Raw genomic sequence first — 18,018 nt, forward strand, 5'->3', positions numbered from 1 at the left:
ATTCTTGGGTGATGTATGTATGGGGTATGTATTAAGAGCTATGAATAGATGTTGGAATTATGACTAAATGTGTTTAATCTTGACATGTCTGGGAGAGCTGGTAAACCGGTCTGGTAAACCAAGGAGGTATGAGGCCAAAGTCTCTGGGAACTGAATTTTATATATAGGTAAGCAACCTGCTTAGGCAAAGATATTTCACCTAAGAAGACAAGGGAAGCCAGCACCCTGTATTTATATGTAAGGTCTGACTGAGGGAAAGCCAACCATAGTTGGAAAGATGAATGATTTGTGACAGAAGCCGTCTTGAACAAAGCCTTGCTTTGCTAGATTAATTTTTTTAATTACATATGCGTGTTTTCACTTTTACTTGCTTGTAACCATCTCCACTTTTATTTCTTTTACTTGACATCATGTCTTATTTTTACTATAAATAAACTCAAAGCTGTGTTTGAGGGGAAAGGTTTATTTATTCCAGTGATGTTACTAAGTGGTAATGTGCTTTTGTCTCTTTAAAGAAGTAAATAAACCTTTATTATTTCTCTGAGTGGGCTAGGAGGGGGCTGGACACTTCAGGCCACATGGCCTTGGGAAAGTTTTTGGGACTGGGAGTATGTTGGAGTCACCCTGCAAGTATAACACAGGCTGGTGGAAGCCGGGGTGGGGCCATTGTGCTGTAGTTGGCTACTGGAGTCAAAATTGCTCCTAGTTTCATAGAATTTAAGGCCAAAAGGGATCATTGTGATCATCTCTTCTGGCTCCTGCACATTGCAGATAACAGAACCTCACCCAACTCCCCCTGTAACAGACCCATAACCTCTGTTACTGAAGTCCTCAATTCATGATTTAAAGACTTCAAGTTATGAAGAATCCATCGTGTATTCTATGTGAAACCAGCCAAGTGACCCATGCCCCATGCTACAAAGGAAGATGAAAACCCCCAGGGCCTCTGCTGACTGTGTGTGTGTGTGTGTGTGTGAAAGAGAGAGAGTGTGTGTCTGTCTGTCTGTCTCTCTCTCTCAGGGTGTGCCCTGCATGCTTGTATGCTGGCTGCTAATGTCCTGATTGTGAGCCACAGCAGCAAGCTATTTCAGGCTATTTAGGGTTACAGGGCAGGTGGTAACAACCACTCGCTGGTTTGGATTGCACCCCAGAACATGACAGTGACAAGGTCAAAGCAACAGGCTGGTAAAATTATCTTTGCATCAGCTTTCTGACTGGATGTGAGAGGAACAAGATAAAGGAATTGTATTGTAGCAAGGGTATTGGAATCAACAAGTCAGAGCCAAGCTCAGAACAATGTAATACTTTTAGAATCACTAAAGAGAGGACACATATTGGCATAGTTCATTTTAACACTGTATACAGCAGTTGTAAATAGCAAAACTCAATGGATTAAAGCTAGCAGCACATATAGAATATCAGGGTTAGAAGGGATGTCAGGAGGTCATCTAGTCCAACCCCCTGCTCAAAGGGGGACTAATCCCCAGAGAGATTTTTACCCCAGTTCCCTAAATGGCCCCCTCAAGGATTGAACTCACAACCCTGGATTTAAGAGGCCAATGCTCAAACGACTGAGCTATCCCTCCATTGCAGTCTTGTAGCTTGAGAGGAAAGTTTGCACATTTCAGGGTTTTAAATATGGTGTCTGATAAAAACAATAATCGGCTAGCTAAACGTTGTACTATTTCTGGTCATGTTTAATTAGAAGGGGACAACTCTCAGAAGTCAGCACCTAATTAAGCATATTGGGGTGGTTTAAATATTTAGCGCAATAAAAAAAGCTCAGTATTTAGCATTAGAAAAATTTCTAATTATTGTTTTGAAACTGCATCTGAAAAGAAATCTGAAGTATTTTTCATAAGAGAAATCACTCATTTACATTAGCACCGTGCAATTGGTCCAACTGAGATTCCTGACAGTAATCACTCCACAGCTGAGTGGAAATGGTTATAATCCCAGGAACTTGATATAAATGATAAAGGCTTCAAGTAATGTTTTTGTTGGAAACAGAAATGCATGAATGGCAAACCTTGAATGGATGATGGGCTTTTGAAATACAGATGTGGAAAGAAGCAACAATAAAAGGACCATCCCTTAAAAATTATGAGCAAACTTCTCCTAACCCTCAATGGGAAGCTGCTGATGAAATATTTAGTGGCTCATATGAATTTTTTTCATATCCAAAGTCTAATGATGGATCTTTCATATGTGATTTTAAAACCTTGACTTATGACAGATTCTGAATAATCAATGAAGTAACCATAGAAATCTCTAAAATTAAGACCACTTACCAATATATATACTTACTTTGGCTATCTTAGAATAACATAATGAACACAGTAAATGGTATATCTTGTCTTGACTACAAAGTCCTGATGGTTCTTCCTACCAGGGAAGTTTAACTTTACTATATGAGGTTCATCGAACACACTGTTAATTACTCACTCCTGGTATTTCTTTCCATTTTCTTTATGCACCCAATTCACGGTTTCAGATATTCGGTGTGTGGCTTGATATGTAGTTAAAGGCTTGCAAGCTTTATTGTTAAGGAGTAAACCCTTTTGTGGTATTTTGACTGCTAAATATGTGTATGAATAAGTTCACGAGTTTACATGAGTGCTATAGGACAACCATCCTAAATGGAAGATTATGCTTTCTAAAAGCCCTATATATAGTAGTCTATTTCTGGAAATTTTTTACTTCTTGAATCCCAGCTAGGATCTTATTTTTAGCTTTAAATATAGTTGTCTAAATACACAATGCTTAAAAACAAGAAACAATGCTTTTGCAGGATTTCAGGCATTGGACACACATTTAACACCGTGTTAAGCAACATTCACTTCAGCTGCCTCCTGATTGACTGAGAATTGTCAGGCCTAGTGCAGAAAGAGGGCAGAAGGGATCTTCATCATCTTCCTGGGAGCAAAGTGTGGGATTGTTCAGTAGGAACACAGTGGGCACTGAGGAATGAATGGGGTTATCAGCTACAGCAGAGCATGGGAAAGCCTCAAAAAGGCACAGCTGTTTCCAGGAAATAGTCAGCTTTGGAGACTGATGGAGGATTGCCCTCATATTGCCGGAAAATATACTAAGAGCAAACGAGCAGGAAGTTGGTGACTTGGGGAGCACAGTGGAGGATAATATGGATGAATGAAGTGTCCTCAGTGATTGGAGAAAAAGTAGGAGGGAATTCAGAGTAGTGGGGGGATCTGAGGATTACTGGAGTCAGGAGTGGGGAAAGAGACTAGAGCTGGAGAAGGAAAGCGACTTGCCAAGGGAAAGAAATAGTGGGTGCACCATGGGGGCATCACCAGAACCACAAGAAACATTACCAGCATCAACTGGAAACAGATTGCATAGCCAGCATCCAAATAGTTTGGTTGGTAGAGGTATAAAGTGACATCTAATGTACAATCTAGATAAATTGTTCCCTGATATAATGACACAGTTGAGATGTTTACTGAAGACCTTCAAAAGGAGGTAAATGCAAAATGGGGGTGGGGTGGGGGGCTGAACTGGATATATTGAGATTGTAAATTTTAAACTGCCTTGAACTGACCCCTGAGGATTATAGAAAGAAATTTCAGGTCTCAGAAAATGAGTGTTGAGATTTATGTTACATTTGCAAATCCATTAAAAGAATACATAAAAGAGGTAGATGGGAGTGCAGTTTCCACAATAGAGGGAACTTTAGAATCAGTGCTTATGGAACAATTTTCCAAACAGTAGACTTCGTATTTGAGAGTACCAACCGGTGATAAGCACCCAAAAACATGGCTCTAAAGTCTTAGATCCTGCAGTGCTTACTCCGGCAAAACTCTGACTGCAAGACTGGGGCTCATGTGATTAATGCTGGAGATTGCCACCAGAAGTATCTGGAGGACATGTACAAAGGTGTGAATAAACCCTGCTTAAAATTGTCTACCCAAAAATGAATGGTGATGAGAAGAACTCTAAAGCCATTAAAGTAATATTACAGTTGTAAAGGTATTTTAAGACTTCACATTGTGATAGCACATATCTACTCACTGTGTGTATTTTTCCCGTTTTTTTTCCCCAAGTCATCTTAATTTATTAATAAATTTATACTGCAGCCAGCAACTTTGCAAAGCCATTATATGAAACAGCAAAAGATTCTGCTTCTTGCATGATCAGCACAATTACCAGCACCTTTTGTTAATAGTGAAGATGAGAGAAAATGTTTTTTCTCAGCTTGACTTTCAGAGTTCAGAATGAGTTTGCAATGGAGGTGGTTAAAAATATTTTTGACTTCTAAAGAGAGCACATTTAGGATCAGTCATTTGTGGAGAATAAATATGGAACACCCATGTCACTTTCTTACAGTTTCTCATCTGCTTATGACTAGACTTTAAGACAAATGAATACCTTTTTTGGGGAGATTATGAAATGAATGTTTTGAAGATGACAGATTATCTAATAAAGAGGCAGCTTCCACAGCACCAAAGGACTTGGAAATGTAAAGATAATAAAGAAGTACGTTGGCAAACAATGGTTAACAGTCTTTTAGACATTAATATGGTCTTTTGGACATCAGCAGACCTGGCACACTTTAGGAAGATAATCCTCAAACTGCAGACTAGCTAGGGACAAAGGGCACAAACCTCCCAATAAAGGAACAGAAAGGGGACCAATGATTCCCTACATTTGTGCTGCTTTTCTTTGGTAATTGCTCTGCCACATCAACCCCATTGCGAAACAAGCGTGGAGCAGAACCACCATTGACAGAGCCATCTTTCTCATAGAAGGCTAAGATCTGTGGGAATGGGATCATTTCCTATGGAAATTGGCCTAGTCACATCCCCATACTCCCTGTCCATCCCCAGCTCTTTTAGATGTCTAGGGGAGCAGTGCTTTGCCTCCTCTCATGTCACTGACTGGGCTTCCACTAGTCACCTGACCGGATCCCTTCCATGTGTGTGAAAACCATAGGAGTGGTGTTACCTGCACAGCAGTAACATGTTTTTTATGAAACTTTTCATACTTGGGATTTACAGTGCACTAGAGAAATATGACAGAGAATAGCTGTTCAGACTCCCCACTCCTGTCTACTTGTGACCAATTCTAGGTAGGTGGAACAGAGCTCTTGGGCTGAAGTAGCTGAGTGGCCATGCAGTCTGGTGGATGTTGGAACAGCTGCCTTTTCCATCCACATAACTCCCTGGCTCACAACCCCTTTCCACTATCATTGATTCTCCTCTTCATTGTGCAGTGGAGGGGGGAGAGGGTCCACCAGAGAGCTTATGGAAATTTCTGCTCTTTTTCTGTAAAGCTGGTGAGTTTCTGCATGTTCCCTATTTGATACTCCCTTCACAGTTCACCCCCTCCCACTTGGAATTTGCAAGCTCCTGGAACCGAGTCTTTAGGAGTCTTACCCTATGGAGTACAACAATAAGGACTACTAGAGTCTTTTGACACCATTTCCCAGCATGGTCGTGTAACCTACATTGAGGGGAGGAAGTCAATTTACTTACCAATTCTGTAGCACAGAATTCTTCTATCTGACCTAAACTATTTGCACAGTCCATGAGTTCATATCATTCAGAGAGACTACAGCTTGATTTCCTATAGGAATCCAGTACCAGTCTTTACCATGAGATGGTGTCTGTCTGTGTGTTTCACTCACTCACTCACACACACACACACACACACACACACACACACACACACACACACACACACACACACACACACACACACACACACACACACACACACACACAGCAGTTTCCAGTTTATTTTTACTGAATAACACTCCAAAAACAAACTGTTCCAGCACAGCAGTTGCAGTGCACCCTACCTAGACTAACTAACATCACGAACAAGAGATTTAATATTTTCCTTTAAAATGAAAAAGAATATAATACAGGGCCTAAACCCTAATATATATATATATATAAACCTCATAATAAGTATAGGGCTTTGGACATCTGGCAATCAGAGATCATCTGCTTTCACATAGGTTCACCCTCGGTATTGATAATTAAATAAACCATTTGGTTGTACAACATAACCAATTGTTTCAGCATCCACAATATTGAGCACATACACAACTTTAAATAAGAAAAAGCTGACAATTACTGTAGCTGTTAGGCACAGATGGCATCTTTGGTTCAATGATGAAATAACTCATGAAGACATTTGGCCTCCAGCCTGATTCCTCCTTTATGGTGTTTTCCTAGTCTCAACCCCACTGATTTATATAAAATTACAGGAAAATGTACTGAGATCCAGCCCACAGATTCCCCGTGCAAGTTCTATCTTCTCCCTGCAGGGCTGGGCTGGATCTGATCAGTGCTCAACATGGCTGCCAGTTTTGCAACCCTGATAGAACTCACTATTGATTGGCAGGAGCTTTCAGCTTCTAACTAAGGGTAGGGGACGTGTGTATGTGCAGGCATGTCTGACCTTAATGAAGCTTTGCACACCAGCTTCAAAACAGCCGTGGAGCATCGTTATCAACATCCTGCATTCCCTATAGCATGCTAAAATAGCAACTACTTGTTTGCAATCACTCAAGCCTCTCTACTGCCATCTTGTCTGGGAATGTTTCCATATCAACTCAGAGCAAGTAGAAACAGCAGCTGTAATTACAGCAATAAGGTTTTTGGCTGAACACCAGAGGGGGAAAAAAAAAGTCAAGAGGGGTGGATTGGGGTGGGGACCGAACAGAATAGAAACTCCTGCTGAGGAGAATAAGGAGGCTTCTGCCTGGGTTGATTGGGACAAGCAGATTGCTGGGCCAATGATGAGCCAGGGCTGCTCAGCCTCTCAATGGGAGGAGACAGAGTGAGTCAGAACCACAGAGATTAGTTTTAGTTTCAGTGTTGAGCTTTGAATTTGGGAGCTGAATGAGAAACAGAACAGTCTTGAACACTATGGCATCTGGTGCATTGGTCAGGCAGTTCCAGGGCCTGCAGAGACCAATGTCCTGAGTTGCAAAGATTTGACCTGGTGCGGGCTACTTAAAGCCAACTGAGGCCTCCCCGGGATTCCAGACCAGGAAGCCAGGAGAGAACCCAACCTGGGGTGAAGACACTGTAAGGGGAGGCCTTTTTTCGTTTAAGCCAGCTAATGTTCAAACTGCTGAAGTACTCCTCTCCAGACTATCCTGTGTTCTAGCTGTCTGGGGTGGTGCCAGGGAGGGAGCTGGGAGTTGGGAAGAGTTGAGAATCTTGGGAGATGGGAACTTTCTTGATCTTTTAGTACTTATTAGTTAACCTTAATTGCTTCCTTCCCCAGACCAGATTTTCCTGCTTCCAATAAGGTCTCCCTTTGTCCTATGACTCATCCCGAAACAACAATTTCTTTGCCAGGATTTCATGTTGATGTATTTTGTTTCTTGTGTTGTATTCTATACTCCTTGCCAGTAAAGAAATCAGTATTCATTTTCCAAAGGGGCAGCACCTGTGTGTCTCAAGCACAGTGAGGTGTTTTCTTGGGTGGAGACACGAGCCATCACTAAAAAGAACCCAGACCAAACCCATGTGAGAAGGGAGAAGCTGCTCTAAGTAGCAAGCACCAGAGAGCAGCTTCAGCCACACCTCAGGGGGTGGGCTGCACTATTCTTGGTCAGTTTCACAAGTTTCCACCCTTTAAAACCAGGGGCACACAACTATGGGCACCCAAAACCACATTAAGTGGAGATATGAAAGCTTTGAATTTACTGTAAATGTATTCAGCCACTCCCCCACTACATTCTCTTGTTGAACAGGCAGAAGGAGATTCTATGCTGATTTTTTTTTCTGCTTCAAGGACTATGGGAACCCTCTTACCTCAGGACTTATTTAGAGCAGTGAACTAGAGAAGGCTGTTTTTCATGTGTTTATACATTCTTCCAAAAGCTTGTCTGAGGTTGTGAGGCATGTCCAGGGAGGTTGACATCCCAGAGTAGTGGGGTGAACTGATGAAGTTGTGCACTTTAGCATGGAGAGCAGCCCTTGTATGGCCAGCACGAAAGAATCAGGTGGCTGAAAATCTGAAGCTTGTTCTTCATTTTTCTTTGATGTACTCCGCTACAGCAACTGAACTGAGGGAAACTGTGAAAGCTGCATCATGAGTGAAGTGGAGAGTACCTGAACTATACAGAAAATCTATCAAACCCCAGGGTTAGCTAAAAGCTTCCTGAACAAGTCAGACAATAATGGGTCAGACAGATTTCTGCAGCAAAGCAGGCTTGACTAACGTGAGGTGCTGCTTTTGTCTTCTACACAAAGGAAATTGATGGTTTTTGACATGTGAAATAAAAGGACAGAGGATGACCTAAGTCAGTTAGAGCATTCAGTATGTGTCTAAGCAAAAAAAAAAAAAAAAAAAAAAGGGGGGAAGAATGCAATCATACAGGTTCAGCAAGGGAGCATAAGGCATTTTGTCTGATAAAATTTGATGTACTAGAAATTTGGCTTGTTGCCCTGCAAACAAAGAAACAAGTAAATAGATAGTGGCTTGTGTTTAAGTACAGGCAGTGTCTATCAAACTAGCTCAAATACTAATTATAGTATGTCAAAGGCTTTTGATTGATCAGAACCACAAAAGTGACAATACTAATGTCACTATCAAATGCATGGCACCTGGGCGAAATCGGACAGGCTTTCCACAGCAAAGCTAATGGAACTGACTGCAGACAGCAATGATAATGGCCGTGCAGAGATTGCTATTATTACGGATTTAGTCATTGGTAGCAAGCACTTGCTATATAGGATAGAGCTGTTATTTTCTCCAATATAATAAGTGCCAGTGTATGTAATTGTTGCTGAGGAGTACAGTTAATAGTAGCTCATTATTAATATAACAAATGGTGGAATTTTTGAATGACTGAGCAATCACTCAGTGGCCAGATTATTATTTTCTAGATGAAGAGGACCCCTTAAAATGTTTGCTAAGATAGAAGCACAAGAACTGTTTGTTTGATTTTATTTTTTAAAAGTTAATAAACATTCCAGATAAATCAAGTGAATGGGATCTGGAATTGCACATAAAGGATAAGATCATGCATTTTATTTGCTCTTTCTTTCTAAAACATCCCATCAGGCAAATCTTTGATAGTTTACTCTCCAAAATAAGATTCTGTGGCTATCATAAAAGCAGCAGACTGGCCACCCTTGGGTACAAAATACGCCGTGTAATAATTCAGGCAGGCTTTTAGCGTATTGTTCAGATACTGACATTTATTTATGTATGCTAATTTAAGAGTGAAGACTCTAATCTTCCCCATCACCGCTTAAGAAATGCCACTCGTCCTCCTGACAGGACTCTTTTCTGCCACTCTGGACACCTTATGCTTGAAGGAGCAGCATGTGCATGAACATTATATACAGTGTGAAAAGCCCTTGTTAAAAATCTTCTGGATGATACCTTCCTGTTAACATTGATTGTTTCTTAGCCTCTGAAATGTACTGGTTAGTTTTTCTAAAACCTGACAATATTCTTTAAATTCTGGGGATGTTAATATTTTACCAGAGCAGAATGTGACTGAAGGAAAATATACCATCTAAGTAGAGAACCATTTTTGCATATTACTGAATATAAAGGTGACTTGTCCAAATACTCTATGGAGTGTTCCCGTCTTATACTTTACAGTAAATGTATCATTATAAAGAGTGCAATAAAGTCAGGATGCTAAAATCTGTTTGGTTATAGAAAGTATAGGTGACTAGGTACCACAGCTAGGCATCAACTTCATATGATCTAACCAGTATTACTAAGATACGAAATTATTGTTGGAGACAAATGAATTACAGCCTTCCAAAACCACAAACTATACCCATTCCCTATCTGTCTCAGATCATTCACTCCCTCGGGGGAGCATCAGATTTCAGCCCCTACACCAGCATGGGATACAAAGACAAATTTTGTGTGACCTTTACATGCCTGTACAAGGCTGGAATTGGGGTTTTACCCCTCTTACTTCCTGGTGTGGCTCTATTGGGGTTAGTTACAATGTAGGCCTAAGAGCCCCCAACCCCTTAACTCCAGATCCCCGTTTGAAACAATCACAAAACTGTCAGTGTCCTGGCTTCCTCATCCCTATTAGCAGAGAAACAGAAAAACCTCGGACTGTATAAATGTGATAGTGCTATCAAAATGTGCAAGACTAATCACACTGACAAATCTCACAGTGCAGGAAGCATGTGGACAGCAACTTCTTTCTTTTTGTGCGGAATTCAACTGAATGCAATGGAGTTCTTTAACACTGCATTTGTATTTATTCTCTTGGAGAAAAACTAATTATTATACAATTCTGTATATGACCATACAGAACTAAAAGAAGGGCAGATATAAATAGTTGTGTGTGTAAGAGAGAGAGATCCAGTGCAGAGTCCTATTGCTCCAGAGAGAGAACTGGGAGGCAGACTGGCCTTGTGGAAGAGCAATGCATGTCATGCACACTGACATGCTCCTCTGTTGAATCCAGCATACACCCCATGTCTCACTCAACTTTTGTGTCGCCTTTAGAATACTGCCCCCCCCCCCCAGGAGAAGAGTGAGGGAGCTGTCCTTGTGCTCAGAGAAGAGCAGGGACTGCAATTCTTCCATTACACAAGCTGAATACACACCCACACCACAAATGCAGAGATGATATTCATGTGATAAATTGATGTGTGTTGAACCTTTGACCTCTTCATCTGCCCTATAAGCCCTATGACATTTCCCTGGGACTTTAAACCCCTTTGAGTAGCCATAGGCCATTTTCTTTCTATTCATTTTCCCCACAAATATTGATTTTTTTTCCCACAATGACAACTTCACCTATGGTCCAGACCAGATAATATTCAGTGTACAACTGAGAAGAATTTCTGTATGCGTAAATGTCACAGCTTTAAAGCCCGTGTCTCGTAACCCTGTAGAACTTTATACAATTGGAAAAGGGAGTTTCTCAATGGTTCTAGTCCAAGCTATTGAACTTTGAATTCATGGCATTTTTAGGTATGAAATACAAATTTTAGGCCAGTTTTAGAGATTTTTACAGCTCCCGCTAAGCTCTCTGGAGTTGAACTGCTAGTAATTATTTGACTTTGTCTTTACGGATTTAAAAATATGAGAGATTGTCCCAATAACTTTTTTTTAAAAATCTCTACAATATTCTTAGTGGGTTTTATTCTGTAATGTATGTGGAATGTATAGAATACACGACGGTAAGGTGTGTAAGGTTTCATCAGCTGTCATTTAAAATGCCTGTACAGTTCATGAAGGCACCCTCTGAGTATGATACAAAAAGGGTCTCTACACTGGCTCTCCTAGTGCTATTGCAGAAATACATGATGGGACAGGCCTGTGTCACAGGATCTACACTTCTATACCTCTGAAATCTAAAGAATGTCATCCTGTGCTGTGCCAGTGATTTAAATGATCCCTGGTAAAATCCTCTCCCAAACACATTTTTCCCAGGGCTAAAATATTCAAGGAGAGTAGATTTTTTTTTTTAAACATTCTCTGAAGAAATCCCAATGTCATTGGGAAGTTGAATCAACAGATGTCATACTGAGAACATTGTACTGACAGTATGCAATTACCAAGGAAACTTGGCATGCTGATTCTAGAAACTCTTGGAGAGAATGGAAAGACTGTCTTGGCTAAGACTCAGTCTTGGATCAATCTTTGCAGGGATTAGAAACCGAAGTCCTAAATCCTATTAGTGAATAGATGGAAAAGCTCAGTGTTGTACCCAGCATAAAAAAATTCAGTTGTCTTACCCAATGTGAAAATCAGGTCAAGCTGGCTGTGTGAATGTATAGGCTACCATGTGGAGGTATCTACAAACCTGTAGACTAAGAATGGGGATAAAATAAGGAAATAATACCCAATTTTAGGTAATTGTATTATTCCTGTATTTTTCCTCAAATATTGGATTTTTAAAATAAGTTATTGTGCTTGCCCTTTCCAACCCATTCCAAGTGTCCTTGTTCACTTACTTATATGTATCTCATTGTGCCCCTTCTTCTAGCACTAGTGTTCTGTTGTGACAATAGTGTTACTCTTCTGTTGAGCAGTAGCAGGTGTCCAGGGTGTTGGAGGTTAGAATTCCAGGGGAGGAGAAATCAGTGGTGTAGAGTCTGGGTATATTCTTACTGGTGACTTGCTTTATTTACAAATATACACCAAACCTGAAATAAGATGGTCAAACACCATGCAGGACAATCTCTTTTTCCAGTAATAATAATCCAACACCACTGCTCAGCTCCCTGGGCGTAACTCCTCTTTCTCAAGAATTGACTCTAAGCAATGTCTAAGACAGAGAGATAACTATCTTCCTGCTTGCACAGATCCCTCTCTCCCAATGCTGCCTCTAAACACAGCCCTGCATAACGCAAAACTAACAAGTTAGCATGTCTTCCCAAGAGTCAAAACTTGCACGCACACTACGAAAAAGACTGCATGTAGCTGTATTGCCTGGTGATGACTCTCTCAATACGGTTAATAATGTTAGTCAATAAATGTATCGGTCTTCCATGCACCTCATTTTAAAAATCTATAATTATCTGACACTCTCTCTTTCTGTGCCTAATATGATTGCCTTTACAGTGGTTTACTTGATAGTCAAAGAGGGACCATGGGAGACTTCTGTTAGTTTTAGAGAATTTAGAATACGTAAAATAAGGGTCAATTTGGTGAAAGTGAAAACTTAAATTATTTTAGCTATTAATAAAATTCCATTACACTGTACTGCATGGGCAGCTGATTGTGTAGGGATCAGTAGTCATCAGTTATTGGTTGAACTAATCTTTGATTTCTTGTCTGCTAGAAAGCCAGAAGGTCAGGAAGGACACAAGTATGTATCTACTCTAAAACAAAACAAAACAAAAGGCTTTATAATGGAAACACCAGGGGACCTTCAACTGTATGTACACTCAAATAATCATAAGTAAACTCAGACTGGGAACATTAAGACACTCAACCTTGCCACAAAAGAAATAGAATAATATGAAATACATCTTACCTATAGTATCATTTATTCCTAAAAGCTCTGCTCATCTTTTCAAATAAATGGCCTGCTGTTTAGAGGTAGAATAAGGAGTAACTCGGATTTATAACTGAAAATGGTTATTGCTTTTGAAAGTTTAAACAGCAGTTCCATTTTTCTTCAAAGTTATCTTTATGGTTTCAAAATGCACCATACCGTGTTCTGTATATCTTTCTGTTTAAAATCAGTTATGAGAGATTTTACTTTTAATTAATCAACCACTATCAGATAACAATTTGCAGCAAAACAAACAAACAAAACCAAACAAACCAGCAATCAGTTTAAGCTAATGGATGTTTTAGTAATCCTTAGTGAGCTTTTGCTTCTGCTTCTGGATCCCCATCCCTGAAAAGGTGGCATCTTTTCTAGATGACAATTTAGAAAAACAATCTGGAGACTGAAATATCAGACAACGAAGAAGAAATCTGTTTGTGGAGAAGGAGACAAAAAACATCCACTCAAAATCTCTTCTTAGGGATGTCATCATTTATAAATAGCTTTTGTAGGGCTCAATAAAAATGCTTTTGTGCTATCAGAAAGCAATAATCAATCCAGTTCACCCCCCTCCATCTGGGAATAACTTTCCTGACCAAGAGGGGACAGAAACATTCACCTCTCTATCTAAGGACATCATCACACAGAGAAAGCCGCTACTGGCATAACAGAAGACTGCCACCCTTTTAGATATTCTGTGACTAGAAGGCTTCCCTGTAGGTGAAAAAGCCCTGGTTTTTCCACAGATTAATGCTGCTTAATACAATGACCAGCTTCCTGAGGTACCTGAGCGATGACAACTTCTGAGATTCTATCAGGACTCCAGGGGTGAAAGTAACTTAAAGGATTTACCGGTACGCTGGAGTCCTGAGCGGAGGTGTGACCTCAACCGGAAGAGGCGGTGCCTTTCAAGATTTAAAGGCCCTGGGGCTCCGGCTGTGGCTGGGAGCCCCAGGGCCTTTAAATCACCCCAGAGCTACCAGCTGCAGAGGCGGCTGGGAACCCCGGGGCTCAGGGGTGAATTAAAGGACCCCAGGCTCTGGCTGCTGCGGGAATCTTCAGGCCCTTTAAATCACCACCGCAGTTCCGGCTGACGGCAGTGGCAGGAGAACTGGGCCCCCGAGCCTGGCTGCCGGAGTTCTAGCGGGGATTTCAAGGGCTCGGGGCTCCCCGCAGCAGCTGGAGCCCCGGGTCCTTTAAATCACCGCGGCGGAAGCCGGTCCAGTTTGGCATGGGCGTACTGGCTTACTTTCACCTCTGCAGGACTCTCCCCTGATAGGGGGTTTTGGGGGGAAAAGATTTACAAAAAGGGAGACTGTGCTTCATGAAATGTTATGTTGTTAAGTTATACACATATAAAACAAATCCAAAGGGAAAACTACTAACCTATAAAAACAGTTTTATTGATAACTCAGATATTCACATATACCTAGAGAGAGTGAGAGAGAGGCTATAGTTGAAAATGTTATTCAACTGACAAATGAAAACTCAACTAAAGCCCAGCTGTTGAGTGAGACTGTAAGGAAGAAAAAAACACCCCTAACTTATGATAAAACCTGTGCTAGTGATCCACTCGCAAACTGTAGTCAACTATTCCAACTATCGGTAAAATATCAGTCATGATTCTGTTGCCTCTTTTTACCAGAGTAGCTAAGCCAAAATTGGAGATCTTGCAGGTTGTTCCAATTAGGAGGAGAGATTGATGGTGGAGGTAAGAATCTTTGATGTAATCTTGTTTATTGGCAAAGAACCTACAAAGCCCTGTTTCCCTGAACACAGGAGGAACCAAACAACAGAAGCTGGTTTCCTTGCTCAGAGCTCCAAACCTCTTTTACGTAGCACCCAACCTAAAACCTCTTTGTGTGCATCTCCCAGGGCCACACACCAGGCTTGTCCAAGCTGTGGCTGCAGCTGTGCAGTCTATTTCTGTGTGCTGCTCTCCTTTAACACTCCTCCCCACTTTTTCTCACCCTGGCCTTGCCCCGAACAATATGCAACAAAGTTTGTGTTGCAGCTTTGAACAGAAATGGGTGCTATAAATGATTCCCATCCACTGCAGAAGCATCTGAGAAACAACTTTCCTTGTTTCTGACGCAGCACAGACGCAGATCTCCAAAATACAGTCTTAATTGACATGAGTTTACGTGAGTTCAGGGAACAGGACCAAGCTTCCCTTGTCTATGACTGTTTTGGATCACAAAGGAAAACACACTTGAATTTAAATATTGTCACTTATCTGTTAAATGTAACACCAAGTACTGCATAGTGGCTTCTAAATTAATATCTATTATTTCCTCTAACTGGGCACCGTATACTGAATTGGCTGGATTATGGGTCTAGGTTCCTTCTTCCATCTCTACCTTCCATGATTTATCTGCAATTGTAACTAAATCAAATAACAAACCTCTGGTAAGAAGGTCACCATTAATGACCCATTAAAACTTTTATTGCCAGAAAAAAATATAAATGATTTTCTGAACATGACCTCTAATGCTGGGTTAGATCCCCCCTTTGTGTGGAAAAGCCCTTAGAGAAGACCATGGAGAAGAAGGGTAAGAAAGCTCAACAATATTCACTTACTGAATTTTTCACCAGCTTGTTCAGTTCCTGGGGATGGTGGGGAGGGAGAGGAGGAGGGGAAAGTAGGATTTTCCCACCCAGCGAATAGGTTTTGTTAGGCATCCTGCTACTTTGTCCCAGACCTCTGACATCACGTCCCTCACCTCCGAGCCTCAAAAATTAGCTATAGGGTGTTTTTTTTTTTTTAAATCTTCCCTACAGCAGCCCAGGGACTTGGTAGATAGGTTTGGTTTTAAAATTCATTCAATGAAAACTCTCATAAAAGGGATCCTTTGCATGCAGGGATTTATGGGATTGGCAGAGAGCATGATGCAAATACCTCCTGGGCTCTATCCTTTCCTTCCCCATATTCAGATCTATGTCCCCATAGAGGGTTGTCTATAGACTCCATGGCAGGGGAGAATGGTGCATTGTTCTGGCCATGGCAGAAAAAAGACAAGACATCAGGAATGTGGTGGGAACTATCTGGCAATAACTCATCCCAGTGCAAGTCATCTTTCCTCTGTAATCTGTTCCCCCTGATGGGGGACACTCCACAACTCATCCCACTACCATTTCTGGGACCCCATTGTCCTCCCCTTGTACTAGTTGGGGAAGAAGAGGCTGTTTCCTTCCTTCCATTAGGACCCCTTTCCTCTTCCCTTCTTTGGTAGGTGCCTTCTAATCCCCTTCCAATTCTGGTTAATCAGAGAACTGAATCCCCTGTGAAATTAATGCCTGCGCTGGGCACCTGCCACATTTGCTGCTAAATGAATTTTACAACCAAACCTACCCACCAAGTCCCTGGGCTGCTGTGGGGAAGGTTTAAAAAAACCTTGATAGCCCCTAGGCCAATTGGCAGTGAGGGGGAAAAAATCCTTCCAATCCCAAAAGATGTTTAGAATGATGCCCACAGCAAGGCTCAAAATACAGTCCTACCCTAAGTCTGAGAGGAGGAGCTTTTCTTCCTAGCACAAAATGGAATCCAGGTCCAGGGGAAGTGCTATAGCCATAGAAGAGGGGAGGGGAGGAGAGGAGAGGAGACAAGTGAGGGATTGCAATACTGAGGGGGATACAACAAACAGAGAGAAGGAACACAGGAAAGAAACATACCATTTGCCTAACCATAAGTACACATATTAACTGCACATGCCGTGGATTAAGCAGACTTATTCCATATCAACACTGCATGGTAGACTAAAACCTTGGAAGGTCCACTTGAGACACAATACCCTCTGAAAGAATTTTTATTCCATGAACCCTAGGTTGTGTCAGAAACAGTTTTCTATACACACACTAAAAAAAAGGTCACCGCCAAGGTCATGTGCAGCACCTGAGTTCAATAAAGAAATAGGCAGAAACCAAGGTGGATATAATGAATGTATCAGTGTCTAAACATGAGTTAAACAAAGTAAGCTTTCCTGCCAGTTAAGTGCATGAGACAGCTGCAGTTAGGAAGCGAGGTATAAATTGAATCTCTTGAGGCATCCATTAAGCAAATGTTTGGAGTGACTCTAGTTTTTTTGATAGTGTAAGTTTGGACTGCTACCAAAACAAAGGAGGTTTAGGCTGATATAAGTTTCACACACACATATATGCATGAACACATAGAATAGTGCTTAAGAAATAATCCTTTTTCTAAAAGAATGAAAATTGAGTCCCCTAACCATTCATGTCTGACATCAAATTAGATGAACATTACTGGCTAAATTTCCATAAAGGTAAGCCTGAGTTTTATAGTCAAATTGTCCAACTGCAAGTGTGATTGGGCTAACTAATGCACATCTGCACACTTGAATATTTTTAACTTATGAGCACAGAGCTCAGTCCTTAGAGTATGCAACTGAGCCATCAGGGGCTGAAACAGTCCCCAAAGTAATTGTGGCTGTTCTAAATTACACCCATGAGATCACTGTGCTTGTGGAGGATCAAGAGGAATGTCATTCAGTCCACCATGCGCTCCCCTGTACTGTATCATCTTCTGCAAAGGGAATCCTCAGGTGTGCCTGTAGGGCAACTTGCTGATCCTTTACACTGCTGAGGAAGTGAAAAAGCTGGATGGGGTTAGAGGATTGAACCTACAATGCCTATTTTGTGATTAAATGATGGACTAAATAGATGGGCCTGGTACCACAGCCCTCTGTAAAGCCTGCAGTACATTTTCAACCCCTTTGCTTAGATTGATGAGGTAAGATGAAGAGTAAATTTTTTCTACCAAACAAACCTGAGAACCAAAGTCAGACTTTTCTTCCTTTTTATTAAAAATGTGTGTGAATAGGTATACTGATCCTTTGGAGTTCAGGGGAGGGATGCTTCTGGACCCCCACCCCACAATGGCCCTGGGAAATAAATCTTGCTTTGCCAACCTCTACATCAGCATTTTATCTAGGGTCAGCAGGAGTTAAACAACTGGATTTGTTTGGCAGGTGGGCCTTGTTAGCCTGTCATGGAGGAGCTATTTAACGTCCTGACATTGAGTAGGTGGG

At 41.2% G+C, this 18,018-nt stretch overlaps 2 protein-coding genes across 4 annotated transcripts in view; one reads left to right on the forward strand and one right to left on the reverse strand.

The window, feature by feature from the left end:
- The window catches only part of LOC135981714 (uncharacterized), a 305,037-nt gene that overhangs the window by 281,067 nt on the left and 5,952 nt on the right, over nt 1-18,018 (reverse strand). The gene's annotated exons all lie outside the window — the stretch shown is intronic.
- Nucleotides 6,803-18,018, forward strand: part of SNTG1 (syntrophin gamma 1) — a 790,136-nt gene continuing 778,920 nt past the window's right edge. Inside the window, exon 1 of the mRNA XM_008168521.4 lies at nt 6,803-7,058. The gene's annotated coding sequence lies outside the window, so the exon portion shown is untranslated. The remainder of the gene's footprint in view (nt 7,059-18,018) is intronic.

This window comes from Chrysemys picta, chromosome 2 (assembly GCF_011386835.1).
Source record: "Chrysemys picta bellii isolate R12L10 chromosome 2, ASM1138683v2, whole genome shotgun sequence".
NCBI lineage: Eukaryota > Metazoa > Chordata > Testudines > Emydidae > Chrysemys > Chrysemys picta.